The sequence below is a fragment of the Meriones unguiculatus genome, chromosome 6 (assembly GCF_030254825.1).
Source record: "Meriones unguiculatus strain TT.TT164.6M chromosome 6, Bangor_MerUng_6.1, whole genome shotgun sequence".
NCBI classification, from domain to species: domain Eukaryota; kingdom Metazoa; phylum Chordata; class Mammalia; order Rodentia; family Muridae; genus Meriones; species Meriones unguiculatus.
In genome coordinates, this window is record NC_083354.1 from 126359588 (window position 1) to 126385238 (window position 25651).

Sequence of the window (25651 nt, forward strand, 5' to 3'; positions counted from 1 at the left end):
ATAGACCCTGATACAGGCAACATTAAAATGAGCCCATGAGGGATCAGCTTTGGCTGAGTGTGTATTGGCGGTCACATTCAACTTCCCCCTGTTAGCTTCAAAGCTCTTGGCTTCCTCCGCCTGTCACTCAGGGCAATGGTGAGCTGCTGTCAGAAGCACAGCTATAATTGGGAAAGGCACTTGTTAAACACAGAAGTTTGGGGGAGGTGAGAATTCATACCCAGCCGAGCAAGTCTGGGAAGTTTTCCAATCCTCCAGTGCTGAGCTAAAGCACAAAAGCAAATTGAATTTTATTACTTAGGTGACATCAAGCCATGTTTTTTACATGGGACTCATTGAAAATGTCCTTAAGACACTCACTGCACTGAATCTTCTTTGTTCTTCAAGATGGTCTTAATGCTTGCACTCATTTTGAAATCCCTTCCTTTTACATTCCTTACTTTGTCACAGAAAAATCATAGCAAAGTAACAAGCTCACATTATTAAGTGAAAAATGTTTGTGATATAAATATTCTACAACCATCTGGAAAAATAAGTGCAAAATTAGCAAGTGCAGCTAAACTGAATGTTGTGAGTGCCATTAGTTACTAAAATTGATGAGCCTGTACTCTCAGACTTGAAGGCTTATGTTTTTCTAGCTAAGATGAGGTCAATTTTGAACTTTTGAGACTAGGATTTATGGGTGAATGTTAGCCACAAGTTCTCCATTGTCACCAGGATACATCAACAAATTCATGGCTATAAGAAAAAATAAATGCCGGTGTGAGTAGATTGTTTTTTTCCTAGCTATCTGGAAAGTTTAATCAAAAGACTCTTATGTAAAGCATATTTATTTCTCCCAGATAAAAATCTTGGTAAAAACTTATATCAAGGAAAAATTATTTTCAAAATATTCTGCTCCAGGAGTTGCTGGAGTGCTTGAATGGGCATCATCCTTTCTTTTCCTGTTCCATTAAAGAGCCACCTGTTCTTTTCTTCCCATAATGATTCCTGGAATCCAGTTTGGGTAAATAATTGGAGCTTTATTCTTTCTATTATATTTACTGCAGGCCTGTTTTTTCTTGTATCATATATTTTGGTATTTGTAAAAATATGGTTTTTTTTTGCATTTTTATATCTATTTGTGTGTGTGTGTGTGTGTGTGTGTGTGTGTGTGCGCGCCTGTGTGTATGTCACTCAGAGGACCACTTTTGGGAGTCTGTTGTCTTAGTCCACCATGTTGCTTCTGGGGATTCAGCTCAGGTCATCAAATTTGAAGAAAATCCACATATTTTGCTATTTTTCTCTTCTTTTTACCCTCTTATAATCTTAGCGTTTTTGCCTTAGTGTACTACTCAACTCTATTTTCATTTTCTTTATATGACTAAGTCCTTCTAGCTTCTCTTGAACTCATGACGCTCTCTAATCTCCATCTTACTCAATTGCTTTGCCCCTTAGCTTATCCATCAAATGTGTTTTTTGAATGCTGATAATAAATTAAAGTGTTTAGAGATAATTCCCGATAAAAGCTTTCTTAGTGAGATAAGAAATATATATATGAATAATTAAAGAGTATCAATTAGGCACTAAATTATAGTAGAGATTCCATTATCTATCTTCAATTTGTGCTGTGCCCAATGGCCTTTTCTAGAAAACTTGTTCAAACCTGATTTTTTTTTTTTTTTTTTGTCTATTTGACCATTTTTACGTCTTAGGCTAGATTAACTAGGTCTACAATTGATTAGGCTAGAGCTAAAGGCTTCAGAATAAGATGGAAACATATGTGGAACATCAGTGGCTTATGAAGTAGCCTGGCATTAGCTCTCCCCCCAAGAACACTCTATATTTAGGATTGCATGTGCAGCCTTACCTTTCCTGGGGTAAATGAGGCAATCTTGCCTCATTTCAGACAGGACAGCACTGACAGACTAAAGCAACAGATCCATGCAAGTCTGGCCTGGTGAAGCAAATGAGTTGGTTTGGGTTATTCCCAGGATGATGTAAGGATGTGAGTCATGGCAATAACCACCTCACCATGTGTGATGACCCCGGAAAGCTAGGTCCCTGAATTTCCAGTGCAACGGGCCAGCGGCTACTCTGCTGGAGTGTCCTCCCCCACCAGTGGTTTGCTCTGGTGCCTATGTGACCTCTGTGAGGAGATTTCTTAACCTTGCATGGTTCCTGCCAGTGTCACAAACTTCATGAACTTCCACGTCAGAAGAAATTGCTATAAAGCAATATGATACAAACCACTGCAAATTTTGAAAAATTTAGGTACAAAATAAAGAAGAAAATTATAGCAGCAATAACAGCAACCAGGATGAGGAATTTGGTTTTATATCATGCTAATGCTGACTGGGTTATAGGCATTGGATGCTGGGACTTCAATCTCTGGAGTTTAGGGACAGCCTAAAAATTGGTTCTAAGCAATGCTGAAATGAATGTTCATGCCTCACTCATTTCCCTACCAGTGTTGAAGTCCTTAAACCCTGTGCAGTGGGGTTTGGAAGTGAGACTCTAGAGCAGTTATCTGAACACAGAGAAAAGCTTTCCAGAGTGGGATAGCTGCTTTTTATAAGAAGAGAGACAACAGCTTGCTTCTTTCTTTTTCTAATAGGAGCATGACTTCTCTAAGTCAGGAAGCATGCCCCGACCAGATCCATATCTGCTAGCACAATTATTTTGAATTTACTGGTCTCCAGAACAGTGAGAAATAGATATTTTCTGTTTAAAATGCCCAATGTAGGGTGCTGTAGTATAGCAACTAAACTGTTGTAGGCCTGTGCAAGGCAAGAACTTGGACCCACACGTAAAGCTTGGGCATGTAGGGAAATGAAGAAAAAGAGCCAGATGCATTTATTTGTCTGTAAATATAGAGGTTAAAACAAAGTTCATCTGCTTGAGATCAGGTGTAGGTGAACAACAAGCCAAGCTGGAGACTTTTAAATTATGAGTTCAAAATGTGTGTTAGCTACTAGATTAAATGTCTTACAAGGTTTATCATACTAAAATTGGTTCTAAACAACCACAGTGTAGAATTTCTTGAAAAATAAGTATCATATGTGTGGAGTGACATTTTACTACTCTGAAGAATAATGCTCACAATTCAAAATTAAAAACAAACAACGTAAGAAATTCAGAACACTGAGTGTGAGAGACGTCACCCAGGGAAACAGAAACATAAGAAATAGGAAAAAAAATACGTTAAGAGTAAGACTCATAACTAATAATTTCAGGGGAGTGTGGAGACATTGGGGAGAAACTATTCAAAAAGAGAGTGATGAGAAAATTTTGTGACTGTGGAAAAAGATGAGCCTTCAAGTTCAGAACATATTCAGATATTCAGTATCATAACAATTGCAAAGTCTTTGCACAAAAAGTAGAAACACCAAAGGATGACACTTGAAAAACAATTTGTTATATTGAAAGAGAAACAGTAATTTTTTGTGTAACACAAGTCTATATTTTCTCTGTCTTCATTATTATTCTTTTTTTTTATTGTTTGTTTGGTTTTTGAGACAGGGTTTCTCTGTGTAGCCTTAACTGTCCTGGACTCACTCTGAGACCTGGCTGGCCTCAAACTCACAGAGATCCAACTTCCCCTGCCTCCCTGAGTGCTGAGATTACAGGTGTGTGCATTATAGCCCTCCATGAATAGGAGTTCCTATCACAGTAACATATACCAGAAGACTGCGGAACATCTTCCAAATGTGGGAAGAAAAGTATCTGAATGATTTATGAAGCACATTATAATTGAATAGTGAAAGTAAAGGCTTTTTCAGATATGTAAAGACTACAACCATGTGTAATTTATGAGGCATAATTACAACTATTTATGGGGCATAGTAAAATATTTTGAGAAAAACAGAAAAAGGAAATTGGGATAAATAGCATTTAAGTCACCAAACATTGATCCTTTTTGTATGTTTTAATTCTTCTTGCTTTTTATGCATATAAATGCATCATACATTGTTTCAGCGTATAGTTACCCTCCTGTGTTGTAGTGTATCAGAACTGATTCTTTTCTCAGGATAGTTTGATTTCAATTGTTTAGCTTTCTTCCATCTTTCCTCCTCTTTCCCTTTCCCAGTGTTCCTTGAACTCAGCTCTAAGATCTTTTTTCTTTCTGTCCTCAAATAAGTAAGAACCTGAGGAATTTGTATGTGGCTTATTTCACTTAACATGATTTTCCCAGGCTCAATCCACTTTGACACAAATAACAGGATCTCATTCTTTTACTATGCTCAACAGATATGCCATGTATGTTTGTGTGTATATATGTGTGTATGTATCTCTCTGTATGTGTTAGTATGTGATATTTTCTTTATACATACAATCATCTGTCCACCGTCTTCATTGATTCCATATTATTTACACTAAATAGTGCTGACAGTGCTACAGTAACCATCAGAATGGAGATATCTCTTTGGCATCTAATTTTTAAATTTTAGTCTCTTTACAACCATTACTGGATCATATGGAACTTTGATTTCTAGAGTAGTTTTTAAAACAATATCTACACTGTGTCAGGATATGTATTTTTCTTCCTCCACATCCTCACCAGAACCCCCACCTCCTTTTTTTTCCTTTTTAGTATTTTTCGTACTAGACATACTAAAAGAGATTCGGTTTGATAAGGATTATTATCATATACTGCTGGATGGTTTACGTTCTATGATAGGAAAATTTATTGGTTGTCACTCCTATTGATAAAGGTTTTAGCTCTCGGTAGGCAGGTAGGTAGTTAATAGTAAAAGCTGTGGTGAAAACTGCAAATTGTTTAGATATGTCACAGTGAGGACAGAGGCTAGGGTTAATGGAAAGATTAGGGATCAAAATGGCAGAATCTGGAAAACCAGGGGAGATAAAGGAGCATGGAGGCCGGGTATGAGGTGGCCAAGCAGACTAGTCAAGAAGGACATTGTATCTCACAACATTACCCCCACAACCCTGACTATAACAAAGATCAATTATTAAAACCCCGTGCCACTGTTTTCTTCTTTTTACCTATTGTTGCTTGAGGCACTTGCCATTCAGCTGCCATTGACAACAGTCAGTCATATTGGGAGGGTGAATATACCACAGCTCAGTAGAGGTTTTAGTGTCTTCCTTGGTTTCTGCCATTCATGGTAAGATTATTCGCTCTCTACCCCAAAGATATACAGTCTCTGATAGCCTGCAAATATTACCTGGCATGGGATATATCAGACATAATAAAGGATCTTTAAGTCGTGATTCTTGACTTAAAGTCGTGACTGTTAGAGCCAGAGGTAGAGGGCAGGCCCAGCAAGGCAGCACTGTCCATTCACAACAGAGGAACTGCACATATGAACTCAGGGTGTTTGTGACATCATGCACGAGATCTGAACAAGATAAAGCTAGATGAAAGTCTGGGAGAGGAGGTGACACAAAGTCCCACACATAGCTGAGGAGGTATTGGCAATTGATGGCAGCTGGAAGAAGGAGAGTCTGTTTTCAAGAGTGTGGCCCCTTAGAGGCTACCCAGAAGCCTTATCCATGCACATATCAGCAGTGCTACAGAGACTCAATGGATAAAAATAAAGCATACATGACACTGGTAGGGAAAAACTGTGTGGACTAAAAGAGGAATTAGAGGAGAAGGAATGATAGGTGAATTTTGTTAAAACACATTACATGCATACATGAAATTCTCAAAGAATAAAATAAGATCTTTATAACATACTTCATACTCACATGTGTAATGCATTTGCTTTGTACATTAAGCTGCTTGGGAATACAATCAACCAACCAACCAACCAATCAATCAATCAATCAATTGATCAATCGAGAATGGATAAATAAATAAATAAATGCCAACAATAATGAAATAACATTAGACAGTTTGGAGGGATGATAAATGATAAAGACTAAATTCATATCTGTGGAAATAATTCAACTTTGTAAACCAACTTTCAAAATGTCAATTGTCAGTATAATGCAGGACTAAGCGGATTTCATTCACCAAGGAAGGATCAACTGATTTGTTGTCAAATACAGACTATTATGTGCCAAAAATTATGTCACATCGGTTGTTTGTTTGTTTATATTTCACATTTGGTTTTTAGATAGGTGGCATTTGCTACTTCAGAAAATGACCTTTTAGGAAAAGAAAGTGGGTGAATCCAATTTTTAGCTTAGTTCTATGTTTATGAAATATTACTTAGGAATAAAGAGCTCAGTGTGGTAACAAGCCATTGCCTTCTCCAGGGGTGTTCCAGCCACTTAACTCTGTCCATTCAGAAGAGTAAAGATATCCCATATGCAGCCCCACAAATCATCTTTATAAAGTGCTGGTGCTACTTTTTAAACTTTTTTTTTATTGGTGTTTCTTATACATCTACTTCCCTTCCACCACTCTCCCCCCCCCCCCCGCCAGCCCTAGGTAGGAGAGAAAGAAGGCTAGAAGGGACAGGGGATGTAGACCTGCTGATTAGGGTCCTTTGTTTCTTTGGGACAATACCAGTCTCAGAGTCAGGATATACAGCAGTTCAGCTAACCAACAAACCAGTGAACCAGCAAATATAGCAGCAGCCTTCTTCCTTCTCAGAGAAGCATTCTTAAAGCATCCTCTGAAGTTGCCTCCTCCTCCTCCCTCTGGGCATGTATTTATACCCTCTCCGAGTTCTCAGAATTAAACTATTTGTACCTGGCAAAGACCACACCTCTCTCTGAGCCGCATGAGGCTGTTATCAGCTATGGATAAAATAAGGCAGTCCTATTTTAACGTGGATTAAAAAAAATTAAATAACATAACTGAGTTTTTAAAACCAAAATTTCTACTACAGTAAAGTGTTCTTTTTTTTTTTAATCTCTTCCACACTTCTTTAATTTTGTCCTTCTTTTCTTCCCCTTTTCTTAAATAACGCTGCTCCCTGCTCTGAGGAAAGTCCAAAATTCTTCACTTCTTACACTGAACAGAGCTAAAATAATTGATTTAAATACAATTTGGGCACTTGTTTACATAGTCTTTAGAGTAATACCCAAACACATTAACGGATAATAGAAAGGTGCAGTATAATACCCTGTTTAACTGCAAAAGTTCAACTTTTCCCCATTATGCTGAAGATCCTTGGGGAAATCATACAGTTTGCTAGTCATTGTTTTGCTTTCCTTTCTTGTTTTTCCTCTGGGATGCTTCTAGGATTTCTTAACATAAATGCTGCCACCATCACAAAGGCCTCAGAGAAAAGGGCAGAATAGCTATTCCTCCATTCTTAACTTATCACTTTTCTTGATTCTCAATAGCAAAATTAAAAAGTCATCATTTTATTTTTGAAAGTGTCTAGATTTGCAAAATAGTTACAAAAATATACGATCTTTCTGTGTACCTAGTATTCTGATGTCTTTCAGCTGACATCTTACTATACTTTTGGAAATTTCCCAAAAACTTAGACTCAGGAGGTTTTCCTGGGTTTAATGAGTTGTTAGGTACTGTTACAGCACAAGGGGCATAGTGGCAGACAGGGCTGAGTCCCGGCCTAGCTCTGCGTACATGTTTGTCTTCCCTTCACAGTCCCCATTGTCACTGCGCTTGCTGTGCTTTTGGAGCCATTTCTCACAGTTGATCTCACAACATGCCACACTCCTCCGAGCTTTCTGGACACTGTTGGTTCAGGCTTTGCTATGCAGGTTGATTAGCAACGCCTTCCTTCCGCGATTTCGTTTTTCAAGGGACCTTGATTAACTTGGATGGCTGACCCTCCCCAGACTGACTGCAGACTAAGAATGTTTAGCATGGCCCCTGTCAGTTAATTCATACAACTTTGATCCAGCCACTTGTACAAAACCAGAATTTATCCCCTTTTATTTTTGAAACAGATGTAAAACTGCACCTAGTTCTTCCCAGAGCTTGTACTGTGTGAGGTCTGGAAGCATATACATCATGCAATGTTAAAATCAGAATAAGCATCTATCTCCTCAAATACCTTTTTCTTTGCAATGAAAATGAGAATCCTTTCATCTATTTTTTATCATTTTATTTTATTTGGCAAGGCACAGTTCCTGTGCTTTGTGGTTACTTTCAGTACTTTACAATGGTAGGACTTACTGAAGCTTGGAGCCTGTTCCACAAATTTTTCCTTCTATTTTAATTCAACATTTAAGATACCTGTAGCTACATATAAGGTGTTTGAATGACCTCATAATACAGGCATTAAATAAAATTAAAAAAAAAAAAGGATTAGGAATCTCCCAGTACTCATTTGTAGTCCAGTGACGCTTAACAGTGAATATTTCAGATCTCCACAGCATATAATAGTAACCAACCACTTCAAAAATTACATAAATGATTTATTTTCACAAACACAATTCAATACAAGAGTGTATTGATTTAGTAGATATAAGATACAAATTAGCCTTTTGGTAGAATGGGGCATTTATTTAACACTTGAATGGATTTCACGCTTTTATTTTTCTTTGCAAATTGTTCTATTTTCTTTGTGTTACTTTTTGAAAATCTTCTAGAAGGATATGAATACACATATTCACCTTATTGATTTAAATTATAAATTGTGAACCATAATTATGAGCATAACTTATTTGAACTGTGTCTGCTAGTCCATGAAATTAGATATGATGAGATGAGAAATCATCTCAAGCTATGTATTAAATAGCTTTGGTCTCTAAATAAGTTGACCACATTTAGATCTAGCAGCAGAGGTAATCATACCTCCTGATGACTATTGGGGTAGAATTGGTCTCAGTGGTGGAGTTGTACCTTGGGGCAAGAATTCTATCTCAATTAACAGTTGCCGTATTGCAGACCGTAAGTTCAGTTTCTTGCTTCCTGAATGATTGTTGCCATATTTCAATCCGCAATTACTCATTGTGTAATTGAACTACAGAGGAATTTAATGAGGAAGCATGAAGCCACATGAACAAGATGACAGGGTAAATGTTTAGACTTCACATGAGATTGGAAAGCAAACGTTTAGGAGAGTCAAAATAAAACCCTGTCCTGTGTCCATACTGGAGTTGCATATGGTCCATTCTTGGAAGTACACTGTATGCTTTGGTCAAGCATATGTGTTCAGTTCTTCCAGACTTTCAAGAAGATAACACTGCAGAAGAGAACTGGATAGGACAACGCTTGGCTCATCAGTTCATCGCCTTAAATGCCTATGATGACATTTCTAGCATCTACACTTCCCTGAATGCATAATTCATTTGAGAAAATACTCAATAAATGTGCTAGTCAAGATTCAAATTGCCTATGTCTTTTTTTTTTTTGGGGGGGGGATCTTTTAAAACCGTGTTATTCTTTCCACAGAAACTTCTTCTAGCACCTCGATGTATGTCACAACATTCTGGAGCATGTAAGTTGTATTTTAGAATTAGCTTATTTTACCTACAGGGAAAGTGTCAGAGAGGGAGGATGTTTGTGGAAGACTTTTTTTTTTAAGCTTAAGAAAGGCTAAATGTCAACCTCAATATGGATGACATAAATTCAGATTATTGTAATATTCAGCACTGCTTAAAACCTCTACTTTGTATCCCTTTGCCTGTAAATTTTCTGAGCACATGAATATCTCTATAAGAAATATTGGTTTGGAATCCTTTTCAATAATGTGAAAACTACATTTTCAGGAAAATGTCCTTGTGTTGGGGAGAATTAAAAGCCAGACTAGAGGACAGTGACCTCCCACCCTCACCACTGGGAACTCCTGACCCAGCGCACCTGGGTTGCACAGTCCTTCACATTGTTCACAGCCATTTAACTGGCCTGGACCTTGGCACTAAGGCCAATGTGGACTTTTCTATTTCTGAAAAATATATTCGCATGTGTGGATACAGTGATTTTTTTTTTCTTAAAGGAAGCTGGTAACAAGTAAGATCGGGCATTAATTAAAGAGAGAAAGAAAATGAAAATCCCTAAATCTTGTTTCTAAACCACAGACCAGAAACAGCAGGAAATGTGTTGTCTGAGATGTAAAGCCTAAAGAAAGGAAAGATGGAAGAGTCAAGCCGTGCTCCCAGCTGGCCCGACATCCCCCTGTGGTGTCAGGCTGTCTGAACCAGCAGTAATTCTGAAAGAACAGGAATTATTAGCAGGAAGAAATCAACCCTCTGAGGTCTTCCAGGATGGACATAATAATAAAAAAATAATTACCAGCTCTCTGCAACATCCTTCATCCATGGATCTTATGGCATTTATCTAATATTACTTAATTAAAATTCATGCTACTATATTTGAAAAGAGAATTACTATATTTTATAGATTACAAATTGCTTTTTGAAAGGCTGTTCTGACTGAACTCACCCTGCTTCTAGTTAAAAGTAAGAGTAAATACCTCTGTATTTTTTCTTTCTTCAATTTTTCTTTGTTTCTCATCAAGCAGGAATTATGCATAAAAACTTTTATTTTTGTCTAAATGACACAAAAGGACCAACATTGGAATTAGAAAGATGATATTCCCATTTTTATTGAGATGTCAGCATTTTTAAAGAGCTTGGATACTTTTATTTGTGCTCAGATATTCTGAAAGCTAGGAAGTAACAGAGAGCCATTATACAGTTCTGTGTTCCCTGGTTAAATATTCAGGCTTGAGTTTTTGTTGTTGAAGTTTTATGTATCTTGATCATTTTTTAATTAAGTTGCAGCACTTTTAATAATTTTTTAAACAAAGTGCTTTTGGGAAGAAAATGCCCCCCAAGGAGAAAGATGTCTTGGATTTAAAGAAAAAAAAAAAACTTGTTAAAAAGAAGTCTTTGAAATGTAAATTAGTTTGTATTTACTCAAATTATTAAGAATGAGCATCCTTTTATCTAAAAAGAAAGAAATGATTCAATGGTTACAAAGTGACATCAGTTGTATTAACATGCAGCCTTTTCATTAAATTTTGAGTAGAGTATGAGTGATCAGTCATAGCAACATGGAAACCAACAGCAGCCATGATAACACAGGCAGGTACCGGCATGTTTCTCCTGCTTACCTTGACCCAGGCTCTGTAATTAGCCCTGCTATTTCTCATCTTCCTCTGTCTGCTTGGAGGAGGCAGGTTTTGCTGTTCATGGGTAAGCTGTTTTGTCCAAATGCTAGCGCCACTGTTTCCTAGCTTTCCTACCTGAGAGGAGTTACTTTAACTTCAGATGCTTCAGTTCCTCATCTACACAGTCAGAGAGATGAAATTTTCAGGGCTAAGTGTTTAATAAACAGGGCTTCTTAGAAGACTTTGTGATAGGCAGGGAGGCCTCTGGACACATCAACTATGCTATAAATGAGGGCGCTGAGCTACAGTGAGTCATCTGCCCAAACCAGACAAATGCAACTTGCAGGCTTTAGTTTTTTTCCATTCTAATTCCCATATCTGGGGTGTTGGTTGGTATTCTTTCATATTACATTAACTCCAGTTGTCAGTTACCTGATACTATACATACATAGCTAACTGTACATAGCTAACATGCAGGCTACTTAATTTGATGTAAATAAAAAAGTAGTTTGGTGTTTCTTGTTTTACTGTGATAAGACATACTATTTACCAAAAAGGCATGGGCTACATTTCATGATCATTTTCTGATGATCATTCTGTAAAGGAAAGGTGAATAATTTGATAAATATTACCTAGGGAGACTTAAACCACTCTGTACCATTATCTTACACCAAATACCACATGAATGGTCAAAGTGATAATTATCAGCTAATTCTTCTGCATAGAAACCATCAATAGTGTTCTCAAATGATTTTTGAAACCTTGTTTTGAATGGTTAACTTTAACATTTGTTGATAAAATTTCTGACAGCATTTATAACACCCTTTGTGTTTCATGATTAACATCCCTAAGGACTGGCCAAAGGAAATGAAAGAGGCAGAGTTGATGAAAACATTGAAGCATATGTTATTCCAATGCCATTTAGAATATCATTCTCCCTACTCGTTCTCATTTTCTGTCACCTATAATTGAATGTGTTTACAATTGGTTAATGGGACAAACACATTCAAAACTTTGTTCATCTCCAACTTTTAGAAAGTTATCCTTTCAGATATGACCCACAATCTCTATTTTCCTCGTTTATGGAAGGCACGTTAGTGTGTAGGAAACGTTTGCAGAAGGAAAACGTTTGTATAAGTATGACTGTATTTCCCTAGAAGAAGAGAGTAATCTGCAAGTGAGGGGCCTAAAAAGTCTGTGGTACTGATTGATCTGAAATGGTTTCTTTAAGGCATATGTGTTGTCATTTTGTTAGTGCTAGAAATGAAAATTTTTTAACTGTCTCAATCATAAAGTGCTTCCTTGAAAGGACTGCTCAGAATTATTTTCTCTCAGAAGCATGTGGATTTTTGTTCTTGCCTCTGGCTTGACAGGAAAATCAATATCATGTCATAGTCATATGTCATGTCATAGTGGTTGTTTGAGTTGGAAAACTGGGGATCCTTGTGCTTTGCTTCTGGTTCTATCATCAACTGGAGTCATCAAATTGTCTTTCTTTTCTTGGTTATCAATATTTTGGCCTGGATCTTTTATCCACAAAGCAATTGGGGTTCAATAAGTTTATCCTTTTGGTTATGTCCCATTTAGTATATAGAAACTGATTGAAGAACACTCAGTTGTACAACAAAATAAAGCAAAACTTTTTTTTTGCCTTTAAGCTTGCTAATACCACAGTGTCAAGCCACACTACTGTACATGGATAATTCCAAGTTTCTTGACTTTGTCCCCTTCCTTTGAACTAGTTAAGCCCAGGTCTCAGCAGAAAGATCTGGCCACATTCTGCTTTAAAAATCAAATACCAGAGACAGGTGAAAAGAAGAAAATATATTTATTGTATCCACATTGGGTAGACAAAGCATCTACAGACCAGAGTGCTGTCTTCAAGGTGCTAGCTGCAACTCCGGCATTACACAGGTAAGTCATAGAGCAGACACAGGAAGTTTTTACATGGGCTCACAGATATGGCCAAATTCTGTGGTTAATCATTATCTCCTGTCTAAATCTGGGGAATCCTAATGGCGTCAAAGTAGATGATAGCCCGAAAAGCTTCCTATTTCTAAAATTTTAGATAGGTGAAGTGAAGCCTACAAAAATATAGTCTGGAAAAGAAGAAGAGAGCTATTCAGGATAACAATCAAGTCTTCAAGTCATTCCCTATTGTTACACTCAAAGTCTGCTTTCCTCCATTGATATTTTTGTATATCTGTATATCTGATTACCACTTACAATCCATGATGCTATCCAGTTTTCTCCCCTTTATCGATCCTTGATTCCTGCTCTGCAATGATTCTCCGACCACAGACAGCTATGTACAAAAAAATTTACTGACACAACCACCATGTTTTTTAATAGAAGGAATGAAATTGTCATGAGGATTCAGGGTCCATTTCCATTTGGGACATTCTGTTTAACTTTACTTCATGAAAATGAGTTAGCAAAGTGACAGACAAAAGTATGTGAGTGAGGTGAGGGACAAAGACAAGTTGTTGTGTTTTTTTTGTTTTGTTTTGTTTTGTTTTTCATTTTCCGTATCTAAAATTATGAAGTCCACAAGACTAAGCTCAAGTCAGTAATGGGTAAAATGGCCTTATACTCTCTCTGTCTCTCTCTCTCTCTGTCTGTCTCTCTCTGTCTCTCTGTCTCTCTCTCTCTCTCTCTCTCTCTCTGTGTGTGTGTGTGTGTGTGTCCATGCCTTTTACGGATGCTCTGCTTCAAGGCAAGGTCCAATGAATTCTGATAACTGCCCTACGCAGAAAATTCTCAATAAGTATCATTAAATATACAAAGATCTATAGGACTTTCTGAGAGTCAAGGAGTAAAAGCTAAGTACACAGGGTTCAAATAAAATACCCCACTCTTTGCATCCATAATATATTTGTAATAATTTACGGAAGTATCTTCTCAAACAGTTCTTAGGATTTAATGGGAGAGTGTGCAAAACTTTGGGCACACACAGAAGTTACAGAGAAAAACTTTGACACCACTGTTGCTACATCAAGTGTCAGAATTTCTGACTGACTTTAACTGGGGTTTGGCCTGGTAACTGGTTGCTTCTGTTTCACTCTTTCCAAATAAACAAGGCTCAGTCAGCTTGAGAACCAATATTAAAATAGGAAATTGTTCCAGAATAAATGAGCCCCCAAATTTACATATAAGCAACAACCCTCAGAAAACATAATATAAATAAGTAAGACCTCAAAAAATGTATGATCTGGAACATGCATTGGAATTATCACCATTATCATTATGAAATAAAGTTTATTGTGTCTCCTTTCACCATATTGACTCTTAGGCTAAAGAGATAAAATGTTATAGTTTTGCATCTTTTAGTGACTGTTGTAAAGCGCTAGTTACTGCCAACCATATAGTCAAACATATCATTTCTTCTAATAAATTTGGATGTAAAAGACCAAAGAATCACTGAAGTCCCCCACCAATAAATTTATGTAAAAAGAGTCAGACAACCACCTCTCAAACCCAAAATGTCAAGCTTGTAAAAATAGTATTCTTGGGAGTTACATTTGATCATTTGTTAAATATGGGGATATAAAATGTGGAAATCCACATTCAATGTTCCAAATCCCTGAGCTGGTTTAAAAGGTCAGTGGGAGCCCAAAAGGACCTGACATTTTACCTTTAAAAGTCTGACTTTTGGACTTAAGACTTAACAGCGTTTCAGCCTGAATGACCTGAAGGATAAATACAAAGCTGGTTTCAGTTGAACTATTTAGAAAGCAGGGGATCTTCTAATTTGTAAGATGGCATTCCGAGAGCTTTTTCCATTAAGAACTCAATCGACTGAAAAATGATTTCCTTGGGTATTCCACAATATTCAGTGCTAGTGTAAATTCTACACAGGAGGTGGGCAATGTGTGAAGTTCAACATAGAAAACACGACGGTACAAAGGAAGGGAGCTAACTCAAGTGACGCAGACAGCTGCTGAGCACCTGTAAGCAATGCACACTGTCTCGGCTTATCCGTTTCTCCTGCAGGTGGACACCACTCAAGCGACAGATAGCCATTAGCCTTTCATTTCTTGAAGCAGGTTCAGCGGCTTTGTCAAGTGATCATTATGATAAATGAATATTTATTGGGCGCCAACTGGGTAGGTGTTACGGAAAGACTAGAAAGTAATTTTACAACAAATGTCTTACTGTAAATTATACTTTATGTATATTTACAATATTTTTATAGGACCAAATGACTATCCTCTTTTGCATGGTTTGAATAAAAATGTCCCTGTGTAAAGGAATGAAGGATTAGAATTACGATTCTAGAATCACTTTTGCATATTTTATACATTGGCGCATTGGTGTCTATGCAAAATATTAAACTTAGGCTAAAACTGACTGAGGCATGATATACTAATTTATATTAATTAAAATGAAATCTATTTTTTGCCTTATTGATAAGATCACTAACATTCTTTTGCTGAATGAAAAGTTAAAGAGGATGACCAAAATACAATTATAAATTATCTACTCAGAATGCTGCCTTTAATAATATAAAAATATAGCTCTTTTGAAGAGATGGAATTGTTCTTGTCTATGATGGTAATTAAATTGATGCTTCCACAAGACTGTTTTTAATAATTTTTATTTTTTCCTCACAATGTATTCATTATATATCCTGATTGAAGCCCCCTCAACTTCCCCAGTTTCACCCTCCCTCCCTCTTCCCCCCTATTCCCTTCCTCTACTCCACTGAAAGGGGAGTTCTCCATTATTGCCATCTGCCCATAGCTCATTAAGTCTCATCAGGACTGCCTGGATCCTTTTCCTCAGTGGCTTGGCAAGGCTGCATCACCAGGAGCAGTTGATCAAAGAGCAGTCAACCAAGTTCATGATAGAGGCAGCCCCTGCTCCCCTCACTCAGAGATCCAAATGGAGACTGTGCTGCCAATTGGTCACATCTGAACAGGGGTTCTAGGTCCTCTCCTTGCCTGGGCCTCCCATTGGTGCATCAGTCTCTGCAGGACTCCCTTGGGCTCAAATCCTTTAGCTTTGTTGGTCTCCTTGTCTCCTCCATGTCCCTCTATCCTGTAAGATTTTTCTGAAGAGTATTTAAATGTAAGTCAGACTGATGGCCATATTTCTCTTACTGAGAGACACTCTAGGCTAGATTCAGGAACTGAAGATAAACTTTTTTGCTCTAGCTTAGCAATCATATTTAAAAAGCGTCTGAGGCATTATAGCTCTCAGGTGGCTTTCTCTAGCATCATGTAAACTTTCAGATTTTTCATGATTTATGAGCATCCATTTTCAGTACCTACTTAATATTTGCTGGGACTATATTACATTCATGCCCCTACAACAGTCTTTGTGGGACTACAAAGGTAAATATATGCCCTACTCTTAATTTAATTTTCTAAAAATAACAGTTAATAATTTCCACATTATCTTTTAATTGTACATGCTATTAAGTAGACATCTATAGTCTTTCAAGTACAAAAACTGCTAACTACTGTGTAGAAAACACAAATTACAGAGGCTTACACTGGCCAATGTGGGGAGGTCCTTAACATTCATGTTTAAATGTTACATGTTAATCTGCATGATACAATAGAGGTAACACTGAGGCACCACTGTCCTTTTTGAAAACCCGAGAGAGACAACCATAAATGGTATCATGGACTTCTTTAGTCCCTTTGAATAGCTCATTCAATGGGTCATTGGAGTAGACTTTTAATGATGACAGAAGCATGAAGGCTGTGCCCAAATGGAAAAAAGAAATGACATCTTTCCTGTTTGTCTTTGGATAGACTGGAATTAGAATTCAGGAGGAGAGGCTAAGTTGGAAGTAGATAGACGTGTCGTGTTCTCAGCTTATTTAAGGTTTGAAGATTCCTTCACAGTGTTAAAAGGAAGAAGCAATTGGTAAATATATTCCAAGAAAGGAACTGGACCAGGGCAAATCAAATTCTATTTTTAAAAACAATTATGTCAAAATCAGTCAATTGGTGTAACAAAAATAAAGTTATTTTAATAGAACATTATCACAGGATCAATGTCTCTCGCCTGAAAAAAAAAATAACAGTTTCTCCTTCATTCCGACAGTTATTTTTGATACTTGCTTCTGCTTCACCTCAATATAATTTCTCAGCCAGGTATTATTATGCTGTGACAACCTTCTATTCCATTGTCATTGTGTCAGGTTATTGAAAAGGATAATAGGCAGATATATTTGCCTTTAAAATGTTAAGAAATAAATGGCATTCCAATTCCTTATTTATAGAGAGTACTTCTTAATTTCAAAGAGTGGTTTTGTGATAATTAGATTTTTATATTGGTAAAAAAATGAGCATATGGCAGTAGTACAGCTTTATTTTTCTGAATTATTTTATTTTATAAAAATAGAAATTTAGTAATCGTCACTGAAATGACTATATTAATTAAAATAAGAAATTTGTCATTAACCTCTTGAATATCCGATTCTTTATTTCCTAATTAAATAATATGGTAAGATGTTTGGAGTTTTTCTTACACTTGAATGATAGACATCAGATTTTATTTCTGGCCTGTAGTTTCCCTATAATGAAATTCTCCTTTTCTCAAACAATCTCAACAAAGAGCCAAACAAGTTAGCAGAGAACCCAAGTAAACTCTTTGATGTATATCGGAATGCTGTTAGAATCCAGTAACTGTTGAGAGACGTGACAACAGTTTTGATTAATGATTAGTGTTGTAGACATTTTCTGTTGTTTTGTTGATAAAAATAAAGGACAGCAGGAAGCTGTGGGGTCACCACTCCTCTGCAAAGACACGATAAACAAAAACTTCATAATTATTAGATTTTTAAAATTTTAAGTTTCTCAGCAATAAATGCTAATGTAGGGACATGTAAACTCCATTCACGTGTCATTTTCTAGGAATTAAATTTAGAAAACCTTTTGTAATCCAGCAGTACATAGTACAGACAAGATAAATTTATGATAAAATAATCTATAGAGATTAAAACACATTAACTTTAAAAAAACTTTAACAGTAATAGATACTAAAATAGTGTATAAAGAACAGGTTGAAGAGGGATAACAAAAATGGTTTTAGTTAGTTTTTAAAGCGTGCAAAAATTATGCCATATATTATTTATAGCTACATTTATTTTTAAAATAGCCTGCAATGATGCATACCTGGACTGATGCATCCTAATTTCAGAAAAGGGGGTTAGTTCTCAAGAGGAAAGGGATAATGTGATGAACGAAGATAAAGGAACTTCAACATCATTTTAATGTGGATCCCTTAAGGAAAAGAAGTGTGCTGCCACAGAAGGGAGGCAGAGTTGCAATTCTTTTACATAAGTATGTGGATCAAATCACTGCCTGCATTTCCTTTTATGTTAAAAATTTTTTTTGATAGTTAAAAAAATGTTGGCAAAATAATTGCATATTTTCCTATTTGTCGTTGAAGTGTTTTCCTTTATTGAGTGTTCTTTAAGCAAAGGTAACGGAACTCTGCATGTCTCCAGGCAGAGGCTGCATTCTAGGAGTCTGAGATCAAGTAAGACGCCTTCAGTGTTTTATGATCTAGTTAATGCTTTATCTATAAACCCTCAGCTACTCTTTAGCAAGCTTCCTAGACCCAACAGCAGTTGTTCCTTTGGTTAGCAAATGTGCTATTATCTCTTCGCAATAACACTTTCATCCTTGGGCATCTCTGTGATTTGCTGATTAGGGTTTTGTTGCTGCCTGGAAGATAGACTAATAGAATTGGAATCCTTTGTTTCTATAGTAATTTTTATGTTATTAGTAATTTTAAGCTGCAGAATTCTGAATCATATATACGTGTGTGTATAAATATGTGTATACACATCAGTTATATATATATATATATGTGTGTGTGTGTGTGTGTCCTAGAAATATATATAAGGCCATATATATATATAAGGCCTAGAAATAGATAAATAAATATATATATACATATACAAATGTATGTGTGTATGTGTGTGTATGAAGAGAGAGGAGAATCGAAGATTGTGAGCCATTTGTAAACAAATACTAACATACATTTTTTTTTTAATAATACCTATTACCATTGTTATTTGGTCAGATTTTGGTATAAAAATGCAGAAATATGGTCCTTTAAACCAAACTGACTTGGAATTTGAGAATATTTTATTTATAATAAAATGTTCATGAATTATGCTTTGATAAAATTAACCTCTCTTCCCCTCTAGTTTCTCCTCCATCCTCACACTGGTTTACCTTCCCAACACCATGCACCCTTTTGTTTTGTAAAACAAAACTTGTAAAAGTCTTATCATAGGTCAGCAGAGGTTGGATCTTGGTTGTAACCATCACTTTGCCTACCAGGCTACCATGGCATCCAAGCTAAACCACATAGGCTTAAGAAAGCCATTAATGTGTTGGCTAGATGGTTTAGTGAGTACAGGCCCTTGGCACCAAGACTGGAAACCTCAATTTGATCCCAGGGATCTAGCTACAGAGCAGAGAGACAACCACCTCCCCCAAGTTGTCTTCTGACCTACACAGGTATTCTATGAACATGTGTATGTATGTCTATTTTCGCAATACACATCGTGTATACCTGAGAACACACTGATGCACAATAATAATAATAACAACAACATACAATAATAATAATATTGTTTAAAAATACGTCCATGTTGTGCAGCCCACTGACACCTAGGCTGTTTGAATATTCTAATGATACCTGATGTTTGATTTTTTGGGAGAGGCTATATCCTGGTTTGCCACGGCCTACTTGTGTCCAGCTTAGTGTGTAAAGCTTTCTGCTTTTCCCAGTTTGCTTCTCCCAGTTCAGCCAATTGTTGTTTGTGTAACCTTGTATCTGCCTCTTTCTTTGGCCCTGTCGCCCCTTCTGTCTTTGGTGACTGGTTTTCATGTATCACCATCGGGTTTTTGTTTTTTTTTTTTTGTTGTTGTTCTTTTTTATTATTTTTATTTTTTAATATTACTTACAGTTATTCACTTAGTCTCCCAGTTGAACCCCCCTCTCATTCCCTCCCAATTCCACCCTCCCACCTTCATCTCCTCCGACCCTCTTCTCTTCCCATGCCCCTCTCCAAGTCCACTGATAAGGGAAATCCCCTTCGCATCTGACCCTAGCTGATCAGGTCTCATCAGGACCGGCTGCAATGTCTTCCTCTGTGGCATGGTAAGGCTGTTCCCCCTCAGGTAGAGGTGATCAAAGAGCCGGCCACTGAGTTCAGGTCAGAGACAGTCCCTGTTCCCATTATTAGGGACACTCTTAGAATGAAGCTGTAGCAAGGAACTCAAGGTCTACATAGACATGACCCCAGCACCATGTCAGGTGAAATGAGTAAACCTTATGGGAAGTAAGTTTTTTCCACATTACTCCGCCCTCATCATCTACGTATAAAGCTTTTGCACTGCCTGGTAAATACGACCTCTTCATAGCAATGAAAATATTATATTCAAAACCTGAATTAAGGGAAATTACTTATTAATAGTATTGTTAAAACTTGCTGTTGATCTTATCAACAAAATTGAAGTTAAACCTCTGACTTTATGAACGTTTTATTATGTATTTGCCCAAGGGAAGGTAATTTTTTTTTTCAATGCAGTTTATTCAGGAACCTTGAACAATCTTCTGACCCTGGGGAAAGCCAGCCCACAGCTTAAATAGCCTCTGGGTAGCCAACCCAGCGTGCCACGTGGGCAATGCAGATAGGTCCACATACACGGAAGCAAACCAGATCCTCAGCCTTAGCCAAATGTGGAATTGTTTGTGACAGAGAGCACTCACCATTGGGAAGGTGGAAGGCGGAAACCAGCTCCATTTTTAAGGCGAGGCATTACACAGCTCTCTACAGTTCCCCCTTTTTGTTTTGGATGCATCAGGCAAGAGTAGAGGTCTGATCTCTGATACTAGAAATAAATTGGGACTTTGTACTGATGTTCTTTTTTTATTCATTGTTAGCCAGATAGAGCCAAGTAATTGTGGTAATGATACTTGCTTTTTTGCCCAATGCTGGAATGCTAGTGAATTTAGGTATGCCCTGGTTACTCGCATGCCTCGCTGGGTGCCTGTGCCCGTTGATGCCCCTCACACTATGACTCTCTTCAGACAGAAAAGGGATCTTGGAATTACAGCTGCCATTGTTACTGCCATCTCATTGGCGGCTGTTGGAGCTACCACCGGGGCATTAGCCATGAGTCATACTGTGCAGACTGCTCAGACCCTGAATAATCTTTTAGCCAATGTAGCTCATGCCTTAGATGTACAAAAAGGAATTAATGCTCAACTAAAAGGAGGCTTGATGGTGTTCAATCAGAGGAGTGAGCTCGTGCAGGAGCAAATTGATACCCTATGGCAAATCGCTCAACTTGGTTGTCAATGGAAGTATGCTGGACTTTGTGTCACTAGCATACAATATGAGAATTTTTCCCATGCTGCAAATCTGTCTAAACAATTGTCTAGCTATATTTTAGGTAATTGGACTGGAGAATTCGATACTACGATGGAGCAGCTGAGAGTGGCCATTGTCACAGTAAATTCTACCAGAGTGGACGCAGGACTAGCCACAGGATTATCATCATGGATTGCTGCAGCCATGAATCATCTGAAGGAATGGGCGGGCATGGGAGTGTTAGCAGGCCTTCTGGTGTTGGTCTCCTTGGTTTGCCTGTGGTGTATATGCAAGATTAGAGTCTCACAACAGCGTAATGCAGCCATGACCATTCAGGCCTTTACAGCCATTGAAGCAGGACAGTCTCCCCAAGCATGGGAGCTAAAATGTTACGCTCAGGATGCGAGGCAAAGCACTGCACTCAAGGTCAGCCGCTTTCAACCCAGAGAAGAGCATATCTGATAGCATGCGGGTTGATGCCCCAGGTCCCGCCTCTGAGAAAAAGGTATCGGACAGGTCTGATACCATCGGGTTTTATATAACAAGCAAGCCTCTAAAGACTGCTGCTCTAAAAATTCTCAGGCTCCAGACCATAAAGTAGCCAGTTACATTCCCAGGGGAGTTTATCTGGCCATAGAAGACCCTCTTCTCCTAATCACTATAGTTGGCAATCTTGACATAAGTGTTCTGCATGCTTCTGCACGCAGTGTTCTCAGGGAAGATGAGAGCAGGTCCGACGGTTATTTCAAATGGCATGCTCTTCTACCAGAAATTCACACTGATGTCCACCAAACACTTAGAATTTGTAAAAGGCTTTTGCTGTGTCTTGGCACTTACACATTGGCTCTTTCTAGTCAGCTATGATGATGATAAGAGCAAAGGGGAGTGAGAACGAGTGGATGATTGTAAGTTTGGGGACTCTTTGTGGCCCACTGTCATCATTGAGTTGTTGCAGGAATAGAGGAGGAACCAGAAGAAACTCAGAAACACCACCACCAAAAAAGCGCACTGTCCCAATATTTATTCATATCTGCTGAAAATCATCACATCCATCTCCCTTCAGACCAGAACCTTCTTAATACTACCTTTGTATCCTCTCAGAATGACATTCCATGATGGCTGCTTAAGCTCACACGTGAGAACCTCTTGCCCGTTTCTCTAGTCTCTTTCAAATGCACAGTATCTTAGTTAAAATCTTTAACTCTTTAATAATTTTCTCTCTTTTCTCTGATGTCTTCCCCCCTCCCTACCCTCCTAGTCTCCCTTTCACCTTCTTTCTCATTTTCTCCCTCTTCCCATTTCTGATTCAGCAATTCAGAGCATTGGAGAATCAAGCCTGAAAATGCAGTTTCCCTTAGAGTGGAGAAAATGGGGGATATTACATAGCACAAGGCAGAATGTTCTGTGACAAGAATCGGGACGTAGAAAGGCTGACAACATGTTTGGAAATATTGCACAGGTCATGGAAAAAAGAAGAATGGTCAGGAAAAAGACAGTTGTTTTGAGACATGTGATTGTAACCATGGAACACTAGCTCACTCCATAAAGAGTATGGTCCTGGTACTTTCCTTGGGCACTCCTAGGTGAATGTGGTCAGGACCGTGACCCAATAAATAAATGTGTTCCCAAATATAAGGATCTGTGTCTTTGTGTTCAAAGGGCAAGTCACTCTCAGATCCACAGGCACATAGACACGTGGGCGCATGCATTCGCATACCTAATCAGTATATCAGACCTTGACTTTGGAAAACTGTAGTGGCCGTCTGACATGTTGCTGTTTATTTCCTATTCTACAGGTGATAAGAACACTTATGGATGTGAGCAGTTAGTACCCAGGGCAGTGATGCAGCTATAGTCTAGTTTCTTATTAAGCTCAGTGAAGGTCCTAGTTTCATTTAAAAGCCTTCTGGACAAGTTCAACATTTGAAGAGAATAGCAGATCACACATACTGGACAAGGACTGGTTTCCATTTCATTAATTTTCAAGTCTTTCAGACCAGCACATGTAACCAAAATTTTTATTATTCCAGGGTTTCCATACATATGAGGAGGTGATGCCAGGTGACTTCTGGGGTCCCTTCAAATACTACCAATGTTTAATAAAGGGGGAGCTTGATAATAGTTGGTCTTCTGAATTTATTAAGGACGAAGATGCAAGAAATTGGATAAACCTTTAAAGCTGCTCATATAAATGCAAATAAAAGAAACAATATAAAAAGCAAAAGGGACTACATTCCCAAATTCTCTGTCCATGAAAAGGACAGGATCAGAGTATATAAAAATGGCCTCCGAGCTGTCTGTTTCTTGTACATGTGGGAAGGCAGGGTGTGCACAGCTCACCCTCCAGATGTATTGCATTTTAAAGCACTTATTTACAGGAACGTTTTGAAGTTTGGCTGGTACTACTTTACTCATTGACTCATGTTTAGATTTCAGAAACAAATGAACAAGCTGAAAGTCATTCTGAAAGAAAAATTCCTTCCTGTGCAACATAGTCCATAAACCAAGCTGCAACTCTTGCATTTTTCACCATCTGGCCCATAGTGTGAGATGATATTAGTAGCATGTCAGGAAATTTTCTCCTCCTCCTTTCAAGAGAGAGAGAGAGCAAAGAGAGAGAGAGAGAGAGGAGAGAGAAGAGAAAGAGAGGAGAGAAAGAGGGAAGGGGAAGAGAGAGAAAGAAAAAAAAACAATCCCAATCTATAGCATGAAGAGTATTAAATGAAACATCTGCCTTCCTGAATGAGGAGACGAACTTTGCAGTCTGCAAGCTGCTGGTGTTTGTCAAGTATATGTTTACATTGCTGACTGCTGTGAATTTTCAAGATTGTGACATGAAATTGACTCACTAAAATATCTTATTCAAATTTTTTAAAACACATGTTTCATTTCTATTTTTTCTTTTTCTTTTTTTCTTTTTTTTTTTTTTGTCATTTTCCTCCTTTAATGTCCTTGCTCCTGATAAAAAGCTTTGCTGAATGAGACAGCAAGATGTTGAGAGTCCCATGAAGCTGACGTGTTTGGGCAAAGGAAAGTGATGTAATAGGGTCTGCCAAGAGCTGGCACGGGCCTCTTGATATAATCCTCAAGGCTAACAGATACCAAGGCAAGTCAGAATTTGGAGACAGGATGATGTTACCCATGTTGTCAAGGAAAGTTCCTTCTGCTTGATGACTGATTATAAGCCTCCCTATTTCATTACACAATGAACAAAGACCAGTAGGATAACAATTGTCATCATAGAATCACCGCAGACAAAGCAGCACCCAACCTTATAAGGGACTTCAGTCCGACCAAGGAGAGCTCTTAATGCATCTGTAAACAGGTTGTGCTTGTGTACTCACTAACAACACACATGCACAAACAAACAAATAAACAAAAAACAAGTTAGTACCCGGAAATCTTTGTTCTGTTTTCCATTTCTGTCATAAAGTCTAGCTAGTAAACTCAAAGCAAATATATAAATAGAGCTGTAACCCATATTAATTCTACTCTTGAATGAGGAGGATGCCTATCATCACTTGCCATTAAAATTCATCAGAGAAGATAGTTTCTTCTTGGTCACATCCTAAGGTTCTATGGATGCTATTATACTATTTCCTTGGGTCAAATAGCTATAATATTAAGTTCATCCTTCTGTGTCTCTCTTTATAACATATCAGTCTTTATAACATACAAGTATCAGTCTAATTGATGATATAGGCAAGTGCAAGAGAAACTATAATGCAGAGCAATATGGGCAGTCATAAATTATAAAGAAATTATAGTATCCCCCCAAAAGAGAAAATTAATCTTGATATGGATGTCCTAGAAGAACTGTAAAAAAATAAGCAGCAAGAAAAATATGTTTCCCAAATCAAAGTAGAAAGGTAGAAATATAAAGGTTTTAGGCAAAGGACAGAGTGAAGAAAGAAGAACATAAGTCAGAGAGAGAACCAAAAATAACTCCCTGTCATTGTATGGCCTAGTATAAAAGTAGGAAGGTTGCAGGGTAAGTTTGGCCAGCTACTCAGAAGAACTAACTCACCTAGTGTTTTGGTCTTTCAAAGGCAATTGAAGGCCATGGAAAATTATTAATGTAAGAGTTGTATAATCAGATGTTCAAATGTCCAACTATCGTTGGTGTCTCTTCTGTTGGGATGATAGGTTAGGAAATCAGTGCCAAGGTCTAGAAGTAGAAGAGCAGGATGGATTTCCAGGAACTGAAACAGGGAGAAGTATCGATTAATGTTGGAAATGGCTGGAAGAATGAACATTCAGCCATATGTATGGGGCTGTATTTATGACACTGCTATAAAAAGAGGAAGAAACAGGCTGAGTAACCCCTACTACCATTACCATTGCTCTCAGGCACTTCTTGAAGCTCTTGAAA